Here is a 14,036-nt window from a genome sequence, read left to right as displayed (position 1 = left end):
CCGGCGAAGCCGAGGCCCTGCCTCAGCCCCGCTCGGGCCCGGCCCGACTCCGCACGGCCCCGCCGCCTCACGCCCGCGGCGACCCCCCGCTGCCTGGCACCGCTCCCCCCTCCCGGAAACAGGGCTGCCGCAGGGGCGAGCTCCCATTGGTCCTTTTCCGTCACACCTTCCCGCCTCCCCGGCGCAACGCGGGCGGTGATTGGCTACTGGCTGTTGTCAGTCGGAGAGGGCGAGCCCCGCCGGTGCCCGGGCTGCGCTCTCGTGAGGCGGGCGCTGCTGGCGGGTGCTGCTGCCGGGCGCCGCGGCGGCTGGTGCGGCTGCGGGCGGAGCAGTGATGCCGGCTGTGGGGCGGCGTATGGCAGCGGGAGCCCGGCGCGGAGCGGCGTGCGCCCAGGCGGGCGAGGGCGGCGAGCGCGGCCGGTAAGGTCTGGCCGCGGGGAAGGCGGATGCCTGCCTCCGTGCGCGTCCTCGAGCCGAAGGGGCCGGCGGCAGCGCCGGGCAGCGGTGCCGGCGCGGGCGGAGCGGCGGGCGGGCAGGATGCCTGGGGCGAGCGGCAGCGCTGGGCGGCGGTGGGCCGCGGCGGGCAGGGGTCGCGGGCGGGCGCGGTCCCCCGCGCCCCTTGCCGTGCCCTTTGGCGCGGCGGTCCCGGCCGTGCCCCGTCCCAGTCCCCGGGCGGGACCGGCGGCGCGGCGGGAACTTCGGTGCCGCCGCCCGCTTGGCGGCCGCCGGCGGTGCCCGCGAGTGCCGCGGCGGGGGGCGACACTAGCCCGCTAGTCGGGTCTGGCGGAGGGACTGCGGTGCTGGCCCCGCCGCTCCTCCGTCGCCTCAGGAGGGCTGGGGGGGGGGGGGAAGGGGGGCGCCGAATGGTGCCGCCGGTGGCCCCGGCGCTGCGGGTGAGGGGCTGCCGGGGAGGTGGGGATGGTGGCTGGGAAAGGCGGACCGCGCCGCGTCCCCGCACCCATCGGGCGGGGTGCTGCGGGTCCCGCTTTCCGCAGAGGGAGCTGGGGGGGGGGGGGGGGCGGGCGAGACTGCCCGGCGGCCCGGCTCGCGCGGGGCGGGCGGCTGCTGCCCTGCGCGGGGAGCTCGCGCGCGGGTGGGGAGCGCGGCAACGGCCAGCGCGGACGTGCGCGCGGCCCCGGTCCGGCGGCGGCGGCGGTGGGGGTGAGCGGCTCGGCGGGGCTCGTCTGGGGCGGTGGCTTGAAGTTCCCTTCCAAGGAAGGGTTTTACTCGGACGCGGTCCCGGACGCTCAGCTGGGCGATTCACACAGGCGGGGGGCACTAACGAAGGGGGTGGTCTCGTGGCCGCAGACGGTATCTTAAAGTTATTAAAACAGTTAGCTCAAAGAAAAGTTATTTTAAAGTAAGTGTGAGGGTGAGGGTTGATATATGACCGCTGGCTCTGGAGACGGAGGAATTCCAAAGATGAAATCCCATTTATCCGTGTGCGCTCTTCCTCATTGTTCTTCAGCCTGCTGTACTTTTAGGGACAGAAGATAACATTGGAAGGCTTTGAAGTACTGTCAAGTCTTGTTAATTTAGAAAAAAACAGCCTTTAGATGCTCTTTATAAACGTTAATGTAAACATTCAGATTCTTGATTGTATAACATTTTAAGGAATCGTTAGGATGCTGCCAGACTTTGCGATGATGGACATGATCCTTCAATCGTGGAAATAAAGAGTTTTGACACTGATTCAGTAGGAAGCAAGATAGCATCCACAATTAACAGTTGAAGAGAAAATAGTTTCTGTTATCTCTTGATTATTTTGCATGTGATAGGTTGGGCATTTTAAACATTAAGAAACATTTTCTGCAGAAAACATAAAGAGCGTGTAATTTGATTTGGGTTTTCGTTCTTTTGTAGCTGTAAGCTTCCTTCCCTACTTTCTAGGAGTGTATTGATTTGGTTCTCTCTTTCTTGATACAGAGTATTCTGATAAATTAATTCAGTTAGAAGGACACATTCAATCACATCATGCATAACAAGCTTTCAGAATTTTTTAAAATCATGTGATAGATGGCAAGGATGAATAACCAGTGTAAGCACCGTTGTTACAAATACATGCTCTGCTTTGGAGAGCTGAAGCCCAGTTTTACAGCTGAGGGGAAGGCTCTAGTAAGTGTAAAAGATTAGAGGTGTGGAATTTATTACTGATACAGATTAATATTGTTCCCTCCCTGTATACTTATCCACTAAATAATGTTTCTGACAGAACATAAATTGCTAATGAAATTTCAGTTTCTTGTACATCACTGATTCTGGGTAGATCCAGACAGATCCAGCAAATGTCATATTGGCAAACCAGTTTTTCAGAAACCTCATTTCGTTAACTCGAATCAATGTCTTCAGAGTATTTTAGGTTAATTTGGAGAGCAACCCTGATCCAAATACGTTGCACATTGCCATGATGCAATGTCTGAGATGCGCTCAGTTGTGCAGTCTGCCTCATACCTCACCTGTGTTTTCCTTACGTGCTTTCTTAGGAAAGACAACCCCAAATTTTTGTGGTGGTTTTGTGGCAGAGACCAGTAGAATTTTTGCAAAGCTTGCAGGCTGAAAACACCAAGCCCTTTTTTCCCTTGTGAGTGACACCAAATTTAATCTAAAAATCTAGTTTTTAAAACTGTAGAACCTTCAGCACATGAGTAGTCTTTATTCGTCATACTCATTTCACTGGGATTGTTATGAGGACACGCATGCAGGAGAATGTATGCCACTATTTCCTACATAGCCTATCTTTGTCTTAACTGCTTTTTTTCCTCAGAGTTCTGAGGAAACCTTTTCTAAAAGATCAAAATATTTCAATTGTATATCTTCAGAAGGGTACTCAATTCATTGTTGATTTCTCTTGTCTGTTAATAAGTAATGAACTTTTATGGAGCAGGGATCATCCCACCACTAAAGTGAATACAAATGTATTAACTATTTACTTGTTAAAAAATACTCATCAACCATAGACTTACTAATATTCATGATTATTATTATTATTATATAATGCTTATACCTAGTTAAAGCTAGAGGAGAATGCAGAAGTTTCAGAGATTCTTAACTTGCTTTTCATAATTTCTTCCATATAAAAGAAAATGAGTCCATCTGTATGCCTCCCAACTAAAAGGACACACATTAAAATAACAAAAAAAAAATTGATTTTCCTAAGCTGCTTTTGTAGTAGTAATTTTTAAAGGGAAGTATTACTATATGCAATATAATAAGAAATTTGGAACTGAAGCAGTCAATCATGTCACATTCTCCAACCTGCTGCCTATTTAGTTGCTTAGATAAAGATGGATACTAAAATATTCTTGATGTAATTTGCCATGAGTAGTAGGAAAATTATTTCTTTTGATACAGCTAAGGAAAACAAGTGGCATGCTCTTTTAGAAATAAGTACCTATGTACATTTAGTTGAACTACCGAAGAGTTGCAGAAGATGGTAGAAAAGATGAATTAATGATCTATCTCCTAGTTGTATTAGATCATGCAAATGGTACACTGATCTTTTCGGAAAAGCTAATGCTGTTTTTGAACTGCAGTTAAAATACTGGCTTGTAGCTGTTAGCACTGTCTCCAACATACACAGTGACTGTAAACACTGATGTATGGAAGCTCTGCAGAATTCCAGATAAACAGAAGTGTAAAATGCCTCCACATCCAAGTGTTCCCTTGGTCACTTACAGGCTTTAGATGTTTCCAAATGGTGATAGTACCTGCTGCTGCCTAACACTGCCATAGGCATATGTGAATGACCAAAATCACTCTTCAGCTCCTGTATCTCCTGTGAATGCTTTCCAAGGAAGTTAACAAAAGATAGTCTTAAACAGGACATGGGAATTCAGCTCCTGATGCTGAGGACACAGCTTTTAAACAGAGTAACAGAGGGAGAGAGGTGAAGATGGGCAAGTTGTTCTTTGACTGGTAGGCAGGCAGGCGTAAATTTCGGCAGAGCCGTGCAGGCTGCAGATGTATTGGTGGCTGAGATTAGCTTTCTAGAGTTCATCCAGGAGAAAGAAAGGTGTACAAGAGTCTCTCTGAGCCTTGGGCCTGCTTGTGAGTAGTATTAATACAGAGATGAATCAGGGTGTGATAATGAATTACAAATCTCATTCACGAGCACAACCCTCTTCTTATATTGCTACCTAAAATGTAAAATTGCTAGGTATTCTGCGGATGTAGTGGGTGGCGGACACTCTTTTTTTAACCCTTCTGCATTCTGATTTTTGTAGTTCTCAATTTAACCTCCCAAACTAATGGGAGTAATCTAAATATGTGCAATAGTTACTCATCAAAACTGTACTTTATTATTCCCTTAAGAATTGAAACCTATTATTTAATGCATAATTAAATGCATAATTCAATGTATAACATAATGTGTCACTACATAGATTTATGAAATACATAAGTATCCATTCTTTCCTTCTGAATAACAAGTTACCAAATACTGGCGAGAGAGCTAAGGGTTAAGAGTGAATTGAATGAAGAATACGCTATAGAACTCAAACCAAGTGAGAATTCCGTGGAGCTATATTTATTCATTTCTATGGAGTGTTGTCAGCATACTCCCTCCCTTTGCAGAAGGTGTTCTGTATTATCAGTAGCCTCAAAATATTTCAGTTATAATATGCCTATTTCATCTATAAATACTTTCTGTAGAAAAGGGCAGAAAATACCCTATAGATACTGGCTTTTGCACTCAGTTTTTTAAGACTGCTGTCTGAGTACCAGTAAGCTTTAACTCTCACTATCTTTTGAGACTTGCTGTAGTAAAAATGTGAATGACTTACGTGCCCAACCTTGCTTCCCTTTGAGCTGTTCTGCAGCTCTGCTGTTTGAGGGGCTGATGTTTGTTTCTTTTGTCCCTCAGCAGGTGGCTACATTTTCACTGAAATAGCTGATCCTGCTGTGGAACAACATCTGTGGCTTTGTGGGGGTCACATTGGCTGGAGTAATTCAAATATTTCCTCCTGGGTCTGACCCTTATTTTTGTTTAAATATATAGTGCTAAGTTATTGCTTAACATAGGATATTATATGTTAGAATTTATGCTGAAGGTCTGCTGTTATTCAGATATGACCTGTATCTTTCATAGTGGATAAGAAGCAGGAGTGTAATCTTTTTTTGTGTGTGTTTTTTTCAGAGCTTAGCAGAAGATTTTAGAGGAAATTGAAGTTAAGAATATCAGAAAAGCTGTATTGGGTCAGACCAGTGGGCCTTCATATTCAGGGTTCGGTCTCCAACAGTGATGTTAAGGGATGCTATTTAGGGGCTGTACCTAGCCACTTTATGTATCGGTTCCCTTGTACTCTCCCCGTATACTTAGTTTTCATAATGTCTTACTAGCTTCATTAAATGTCCCTTAGTTCTATTACTGGAGGATTTAGCAAGCAGAAGTTTTATGTTAGTTTATTTACCACCTTCGTGGTTGGTTCGATCATATCTTGCTTCAGACTTCTCTCCAACTGAAGAGCCTCTTTAGTATCTTTTTCTAAGGCAGGCACTCCATCCTTGTGATGTTTTGTTTGCCCTTCTCTGACTACAGTCTTTCCTTGAGATGCAGAGACCAGAACTGCACACGCTACTTGAGATGTGGGGGAACCAAGGTTGTATAAATGTGCTCTGTCTTGTTCTCAAACCCTTTCCTCATGACACCCAGTGTTTTGCTAGGTTTTTTGGTTGCTGTTGAACATAAAACTGTTAATTCCAGGGATCTGTCAGTAATGACTCCTAGAGTTCTTCTCCAAGTCATTTGTCAGCATGGTGTGTATGTGTTTTAGATTATTTTTCATTAGATGTATTGGCTTCCATGTATCTATACTGAAGCTCATTTGTCATCTTCTTGTCTGCTCTGAGGTGCTTCTGGAGTTCTTTGTCATCAGCATGGCATTAAGTTCTGTGCTTGAAGGCAACTTCGTGTCTGTCCAAATTTTGCCAACAGTATCATTCCTTACGAGTTTTTTCGTGCGTACATCTGATGTCTGAGAGGGATGAAAGTGCTGTGGCAAATCAGTCAAGGTGTTCATAGATCTTAAAAATGGCTTGTATGTAACACAGGCTTTGCTTTTTGTTGTTTTGGTTTTTTTTTCTTTGAACCTCAGTAAACATGAACTCAGAAGAATAACAGGTTAAGGCTGTGTCCAGAAATCTAGACCAGATAAAAAAAGGAAGAAAACTCTGAAAGATGCCATCATAGCACTTAATCCAACTGCACTGAATGGGGAAATGAGAATGGTAGTATATGGTATTTGATGCACATTGATTGCTGTTAAAATTATGCTTAATTAAAACCAAAGAAGCTTTTAAAAGTATTGGAGTGCAAAGTGATGTTTACTCAAATAAGTTTAATGCTTTCCTAGCCTCTCTACAGATTCACTACACAACAGTCTTAATTCCAATACCGTCTAATTAAGCACCTTCCACTTGTGAACTACATTTCATAGTATCATGAAAATAAGCAAAGCTTCTCCCCTCCTCCCTCCCAGTTTTGTTAGAGGTTAGGCTGGAAGCCCACCATATAAAAAGGATCTCTTCATGTTCCTTGTTCAAAAACAGGCTAGTCATTTGATATTCAGAGCATGTTGCTTAAAAGAGCTACTGCATTACAAACAACATTGAGAGTGAGGTTTAAAGAAACATTAGAAATGTATTATCAGTGTGCTGCATTATTACTTGGTGTTACTTAGTAATAAATGTGGTTTCACAGCAGCATAAGTGACTCCAGCAGCATGTCTGTGATGATCCTGTCTTCCCTTCTCCCAGTCACAATGACTCCATCTTTCCTAAGCCTTTGCAGAACCACTTCAGCACATTAGTCTGGCAGAAGACAACTCCTCCCCACTGGTTTAAAAAAAAAAACCAAACCAAAACAGAAAACCATTTTCTGCCAGCTTGAATCTGCTTCACAGAGGACCTTATGAAGGCTGATGCAAGGGAGGACTTAGAACTATGAAGGTAAAGGCAAGAGGAAAGCAAGATGGTTGACAGGCAGCAGTTAAATTGCCTTATGTGCTTGTCAAACGCTAGCCTGAAGTGCTGTTCTGTTTCTTGATCTATTGTTGTTAAAGTACTTGGCAGAAGTACAGGACTATTTTACTAGTCAACCTATTGCTTTGTTAATTTAAACGTTTAGCTTAAAGAATTATATTCTACATCCTTTTAAGGAAGGCCCCAGCTGTTCCACTATCCATTGATGAGGTCATCTGCTGTGTAAATCTGGCTGTCTAAAAGACTGTGATACCAACTAGTTATTTGCAGCAATAGGATTCTTCTTTTGTTTTGTTTTGCACCATAACACAGTTCACCAAAACAGGTTTTTCAAATTAGCATGGATTCAAGTATGTAACAAACATAATATTTCTACTATTTGAATTCAGTAATGGGCAGTTTAAAGTCAGCTTCCTGATCTATTTAATTGGTGCTATTTGCTAGAATCTGTAGCAGCCAAGACAAGGCAGGTTTTTTTGCCACAGGAAAAGGATTTGGTGTATCCCTTTTGCATGGTATGCTTGAAACTTGCCCAGTGCTACTTCATGACACACATGCAAAGTCATGGTCAGCTTTCTTGTTGGCTGATGCAGCTCAAGATTAGTTTAATGTAGAACAGTGAGTTCATGGTAGCCTGCAAGGATGTAATGGAAGGACATGAACACAGTTAGTATGTAGTCTGCACTGTCTTTTTTTTTCCCCCAGTACTTATAGGCCATGGTAGTGGTAATTGATGAATCTGTGCTGAATACATTTAGCAGCATACTGATAGAGCAGTGCCACTTGCACTGCTTATCTGCCTAAAACAGACTATCATCATAAAAAGTGGAACTTGTCTTCCATTGTTTAATTATGACAATATCTTTTTGTGTTAAGATGTATGCAATCATTCATCTAACATTTTTATAAGATACTTCAGAATCATCAGCCAAATTTTACTATATTCTTCCCTAGAAAAAATACTTTCATGTAGGTAGGATGGTACATGTAAAGGAAGCCACGCTGCTGTGGGCATCCACAAAATACTCTAAAACAATTAATTTCTTCTATGTACATTTTCTAAGACAACACTTTAAATCTCAAGAAATCATTTGGTCTGTTAGGCAGCTAGGAAGAGTGGCATTAGTACATTCATGGCATTGTACTGTAAAAATTTATAAGAGTTTACTTAAACCTTTCAGAATTTGCAAGATTTTTCCATGTAGAAAAATAATACATTTTGCTTGGATTCCAGACTTTGTAGTAAACCCACTAGTCTTTCTTTTTGCCAAGGTTTTGAGTATGCTAGGTGTTTGTTAAAAGGCCTCAGAAGACGCATCTTATCTCAAATGTAATCATAAACCGAATTCTGCTATGTGTAGTTCGCTACTATATTTGCTTAAAAGAAGCTAGGAATTAACAGCTTTGCTAAAAGTTGGGTGAAAGACTCAAAAGCATGAGCATAGTTGATCATACTGCAGGTTTTCATCACATGAATTAAGCTTCAGATGAAAGTTTCTCACCAAGTTAGTGGCAACTAGGTCAGGTTGAGTCTGATGTCTCAAGTCTGCATATACTTGGTTGGGATTCACCTGTACCCTATCAGTTTGTTAAAGAGCACATTACTACTTCTGGTCTGTACACAAATATTTTGCTGTTGCAGCTCAGGTGAAAAAATGTTTTGCAAACTCTGAAGAGGCTAGCCTACTTGCTGGAAATTTATATGTGCAGATTTCAGATTACTGTATGAAGTTAAACATTTCCATTGATAAATCAGGGGTTGAAATAGACTATAAAAGTCTGGAATAGAATTCGAGCATCCGTTCTGCTACTGATGTTGCAAGTTTGATCATATTAAACGATTCACATGGAAAATATACTGCTACTGAGATAAAATTGTTTTAACCATATATTCTGTCTAGTTTATGCAATTAGAACTCAAGGGGAGTAGAATTCAACATATATGTCCTAGTTACAAGTGAGAAGGAGATATTGAAATACTGTATTTATGGATATCTTAATCTGAATATTTCTCTGCAGAAATACAAAATCTTGATAGGTATAGGTATGAACAGAAGAAGTATGCATAGAGGCATAAAACAAACTAGTTAAACCAAGAACTAACTTCTAGAGGTTCTATACTGTTTATTCATTAATATCCTTACTTAAAAAGGAAATGAAATGCTATTGTTACTGGCACAAATTCTAAACATGGACAACTCTCTTGAAAAGTTCCAAACTAAAATGTCTGCTGTTAATTGTTTCTCATTTGTAGAGAAGAAACAGTAATTATTCCTCTTTAAGATTTGGTATTGATATCACCTGAAGTCTTCTGCAAAGTGAATTTATTACTGCACCTCACATTGTAAAATTGCTCTTAAAATGGTCATGACCGTTCCTGAGATTACAGCACTAACTGCGTCAAAAGTAACTGGCAAGAGACTTTGCTAGTAAAAGCAAAAAGCTCACCTGCAGGTTTTTGGAGAGGAAAGTCATGCCATAGCATCAGCTGTCCACTTTCAGACATTTTGTCATTTCAGTTTTCTGAAACAAAATTAATTCTTTTTAGAAAGTAAAACATAAAATGACACCCTGCAAAATGGCTCAATAAAAATTGCACAGAAAACAACTGAGTCATAAGTAATAGGTTTTCTTCTGAAGATGTTACACTTGTACTAGGTATCAGACTATGCATCGAGTCATAGTAAAATGTGTGAATGAACATGGATGATGCAGCAGAAGCGGTGGATCATGTAACAGGGAGATTGACACAGTAGGTTCCTGCTAGGTTTTGTTTGCCCTGCAAGGACTTCTTGGAACAAAGACACCCCACCTGGAGGTAGACAACTTCCCCGAGCCTCTGCCTGTTGCTGCATTTCATCACTGGCTTTTGACTGAGGCAGCTGACTGTTGCTGGTTGGGTTATTGTAGATCGCTCTGGCTGGCTGTCATGGGATCACAGGTCCACTTAGAGGTAAGCACCAAAGCATAGGAGTTTGAGCCTGGGCCAGACCAAACCCATTTTATATAATTTTAAACTATATATTACTATATGTTGTGGTTTAAGCCCAGCTGGCAACAAAGCACCACGAGGCCGCTCTGCTCGCTCCTCCCCCTCGGTGGGATGAAGAGGAGAAAATATAACGAAAAGCTTGTGGGTTGAGAGAAGGACAGGGAGGGATCACTCACCAATTATGGTCATGGGCAAAACCCAGACTCAACTTGGGGGGAAAAAACCAAAATCAATTAAATTTGTTACCAATCAAATCAAAACAGGATAATGAGAAGTAAGACCAAATCTTAAAACACCTTCCCCCCACCCCTCCCGGCTCAACTCCACTACCGATTTTCTCTACCTCCTCCCCCACAGCGGCACAGGGGGACAGGGAATGGGGGTTGCGGTCAGTTCATCACACGCTGTCTCTGCTGCTCCTTACTCCTCAGGGGGAGGACTCCTCACTCTTCCCCTGCTCCAGTGTGGGGTCCCTCCCATGGGAGACAGTCCTTTGTGAACTGCTCCAGCATGGCCCCTTTCCGTCGGCTGCAGTTCTTCACAGACTGCTCCAGCACGGGCTTCCCACAGGGTCACAGCCTCCTTCGGGCATCCACCTGCTCCGGCATGGGCTCCTCCCCAGGCTGCAGGTGGGCATCTGCTCCCCTGCTCCCCTCCACGGGCTGCGGGGGGGGGACAGCCTGCCATCTCACCAGGGGCTGCAGAGGCATCCCCTCCTCCAGCGCACCTCCTCCCCCGCCATCCTCACTGACCTCAGTATCTGTATAGGTGTTGCGCTCACATTCCAATCCCCCTACTCACTGCAGGTTCCCCTTCTTAAATATGTTATATCCCAGAGGCACTACCTTGGCCAGAGGGGGGTGCGACTTGGAGCTGGGTATGCTTCTAGCAGCTTCTCACAGGAGCCACCCCGGCAGCCCCCTCCTCTCCTACCAAAACCACACCACACAAATGTAATGCACTATTAACCACAAAGTCTGTGGAAGCCATGTATTGGTTAATGTGTCATAGCTGAGGTCACCTGGAAATAATCTCCTTTGTAATTTGAAAACTCTGAGAAAGGAAAATTTCTTTATAACCCAGTAAAAGTAAGCAACATACAAGTGCTAATGGAACTTAGTTTTTTGTAAAGTATGTCCCTATTTTCTGTGTGGTCACTCAGCCAAGTTACTATGCGCTTTCATTTCACTGTTAGATAACTTGTTTGAGGTGATTACCCTGTAGTGAGACTTCTGACATGAGCAAACAGGTCAATTACGTCTGAGCAAGTCCTGTGCGCTTTGTACAGTTGTCAGTGAAATGAAGGCTCAGACCTGTTGTATTTCTGTGTAAGACCTTTTGGGCTCAGGTGGTTTTGACTTTGACTGCGTGTTACCTCGTATTTGGGAACTAAGCCTGTACTATCCAGAATTATTGTTAATGCATTTTTTTCTAGCAAAATACCAATAAGGGTTCTGCATGGTTTTTCCAATTTTTATAGATCTACCCAAACTTTTTAAAAAAATGTTCTGTCCGTCTTCCAAACTCTATCCATTTTTATGTTATTGGGCCAATATGACTTATAAGCAAGGTTACACTTATACAGCACAGACTTGTTTGAAAGTAATTTTTAATCATAGTTTTAACAATGTGGCTTCAAGCAGTTGTATTAAAAATATTACATGTTTTTACGTTTTAAAAGGTGTTTTGTAATTCTCTTTAAGACAAAGCATGTGTGTGCAGACAGAATGAAGCGTCTACTATCCTGTATGTTAAAACATCCTCTGAATAAAAAGTACAGTGATTAATACCAGAAATCAGTTTTAGTATTAGTCACATTACAAATGCTTTTAGTAGTTCTTGTTTCTTTACAGTCTTTGAGACTGAATTATCTGTAGAACAAGCTAAGAAGTTTCTACACAGTGCAACAGAGACATGCTGTCAGCTTTGGCTCCCTGATTCCCTGTTGCTCTGAACACCAGAGCAGATTTGCTTAGGCCAGAGCCGATCAAGAGCAGCAGTCCTGACTGGATGTGGTGGATCAGTTTCCAAGTCACATTCTGGCCACTGCATGCTGTAACTAATTGGTCCCAACCACTACAGAGCACCTGGGAGAGCCAGATTAGATCTGCTGGGCCTGAAAGTGCTCTCAGACACATGGACGTACATGTGGTGAAGCTCAAGGATACTACAGTTTGGTCCCCTAGGAGCCTTAGCCAGGTGGCATAAGCCAAATCTGTGTTGGTGCTGAGGATGCTACAGAATCAAGTAGCTGTTAACTGGCTTTGTGACAGCTTGCTTCTCTTGCAGAGTGGAAACTTCATGCACTTGAGGGCCTGGCCTGGCCTGGCCTAGCATTTCCACAGTGATGATAAAAATGCTGATCAGAACTTTAGTTTCATCCTTTCTCAATTCAAAAGCCTTCTAAATATGCAGTATGTACATATTTATTTATGCATGCCTAAATTGTTAATCTATTATGTTGTCTTGTGTACTACCTGTAAATTCTGTAATTGCTTCGGTTTTGTATACGTTTTTCTTATGTGCCAGGATTTCATAACTCACTGGATGACTTTTTTGCCTGATTTGCCAAGAAGGGCATAGTATTAATAAAGGTAGTTCTACTTTGTTATCTGATTGACTATTTCCATGGAGAAAAATAAAATAATTTGTTTAACTTTCAAATATTTTCATTGTTGAAAAATAAAATCATGTGAAGCTTTTGAAGGTGATGACCATGTCTTTCATATGTAAAACAATAGAAATTGTTGTAGTCTTAGTTTCTTTTTCTATATAGTAGCTAGATAAGAATACAGTTACAGTACCAGGTTATCTCATGGGATATTAAAGTTTATGTGATCTTCTCTGTCTCAAAAGACAAAGATGTATAGTCTTTGAACAGTTCTGATTGGTGGTATTATGAAAAATAATTAAAGAACCATGGAGATGATGTGGGGTTTAGAAAATCTGTAATGAAGCCCAGGCTAGTTGAATTGAGGACTTAAAACTGGAAAAACACTTTTTTTTTTTTTTAAACTAGTAAAACTTAGTTAGGCTAGACATTTTTCAATGAGATGCAGTGGCATGCTTAACGACAAATAGATTTTCTAACTGTATAAGTAATATAACAATATATTGTAATGAAAATTCAGGAGGTGCTTCCTGTGAAGCATAGCACTAATATTTCATGTATAACCAATATGGAAGTGATTAAATTGCTTTACAAGGAAAAGTTGGTACCATGGTAGCAAGGAATATTACAAGCTAATACTGCCTCTATCTGAAGATGTATTGTTTTGTGGTAATGAAATATTGTAATAACCTTGCGGACCTCTAGAGAAGAACCTCAACTTTAGCTCTCTAGAGTTATTCTTCAAACAGTATTATTATTCTGCATAAATAATTTTTATGGAAAGAACAGTTACAATAAACAGAACCATAAGAATAGAATTACCATATTCAATGTTAACAAATGCATAGAAGGCAGGCTAATAATACAAGTATGTAGATAGAAATAAAATATTTTTTTAAAAAGTAAAAATAGTTGATTGCAAAGTGAGTTTCACATTAATGTCCTTATCCAAAGCCCACTGGACTAACTAAAAGTGATCTCTAAGACCTCAGTTAATTTCAGTCAGCCTTGAGTCCTTTCCCCTCTTTCATGAGAGTGAAAAGCCAGGGCTTCCCTGAATTTCAGTGAATCCAGTTTTCAGGTTTTAGGTAGTTAATACACCTTCAGTGCATTTAGCAGCTTTCTCTTTCTCGCATGCAACACAGTGTTGCAAAGATTTATAGTTTCCTTTTCCCCAAAAACTGCCGCCTGTGAGTTCATTGGGATAGTATCTGTACTATTTCATAATATTTGTTTTATCAGGGCTTAGGAGAACTTTGTTTTCGTAGTACTTGTTTACTGTCAGGAACACCTTGCTCAATTTTTGTACTGTACGTATTCTGGAAATAGATAAAACCGTGAAAACTGTGTAAGTTTGGGCTAGAAACTTAAGTTGGTGGCATAGCTAGTATTAAAGCTGACATGCATTTTAAGGTTTTAGAGGAGTTTTGAATTCTTAGAGGAAAGGGAACTTTG

The 14,036-nt window shown here is 42.1% G+C and overlaps 1 protein-coding gene across 8 annotated transcripts in view; it reads left to right on the top strand.

Annotated features, from left to right (window-relative positions):
• Positions 1 to 284: 284 nt before the first annotated feature.
• B3GALT1 (beta-1,3-galactosyltransferase 1) overlaps positions 285 to 14,036 on the top strand; it is a 219,785-nt gene continuing 206,033 nt past the window's right edge. For all 8 annotated transcript variants that reach the window (XR_008235878.1, XM_052791524.1, XM_052791523.1 and 5 more), the window contains exon 1: positions 285 to 420. The gene's annotated coding sequence lies outside the window, so the exon portion shown is untranslated. The remainder of the gene's footprint in view (positions 421 to 14,036) is intronic.

Source organism: Harpia harpyja, chromosome 7, assembly GCF_026419915.1.
Source record: "Harpia harpyja isolate bHarHar1 chromosome 7, bHarHar1 primary haplotype, whole genome shotgun sequence".
NCBI classification, from domain to species: domain Eukaryota; kingdom Metazoa; phylum Chordata; class Aves; order Accipitriformes; family Accipitridae; genus Harpia; species Harpia harpyja.
This window is presented reverse-complemented; position numbering and strand designations above follow the sequence as displayed.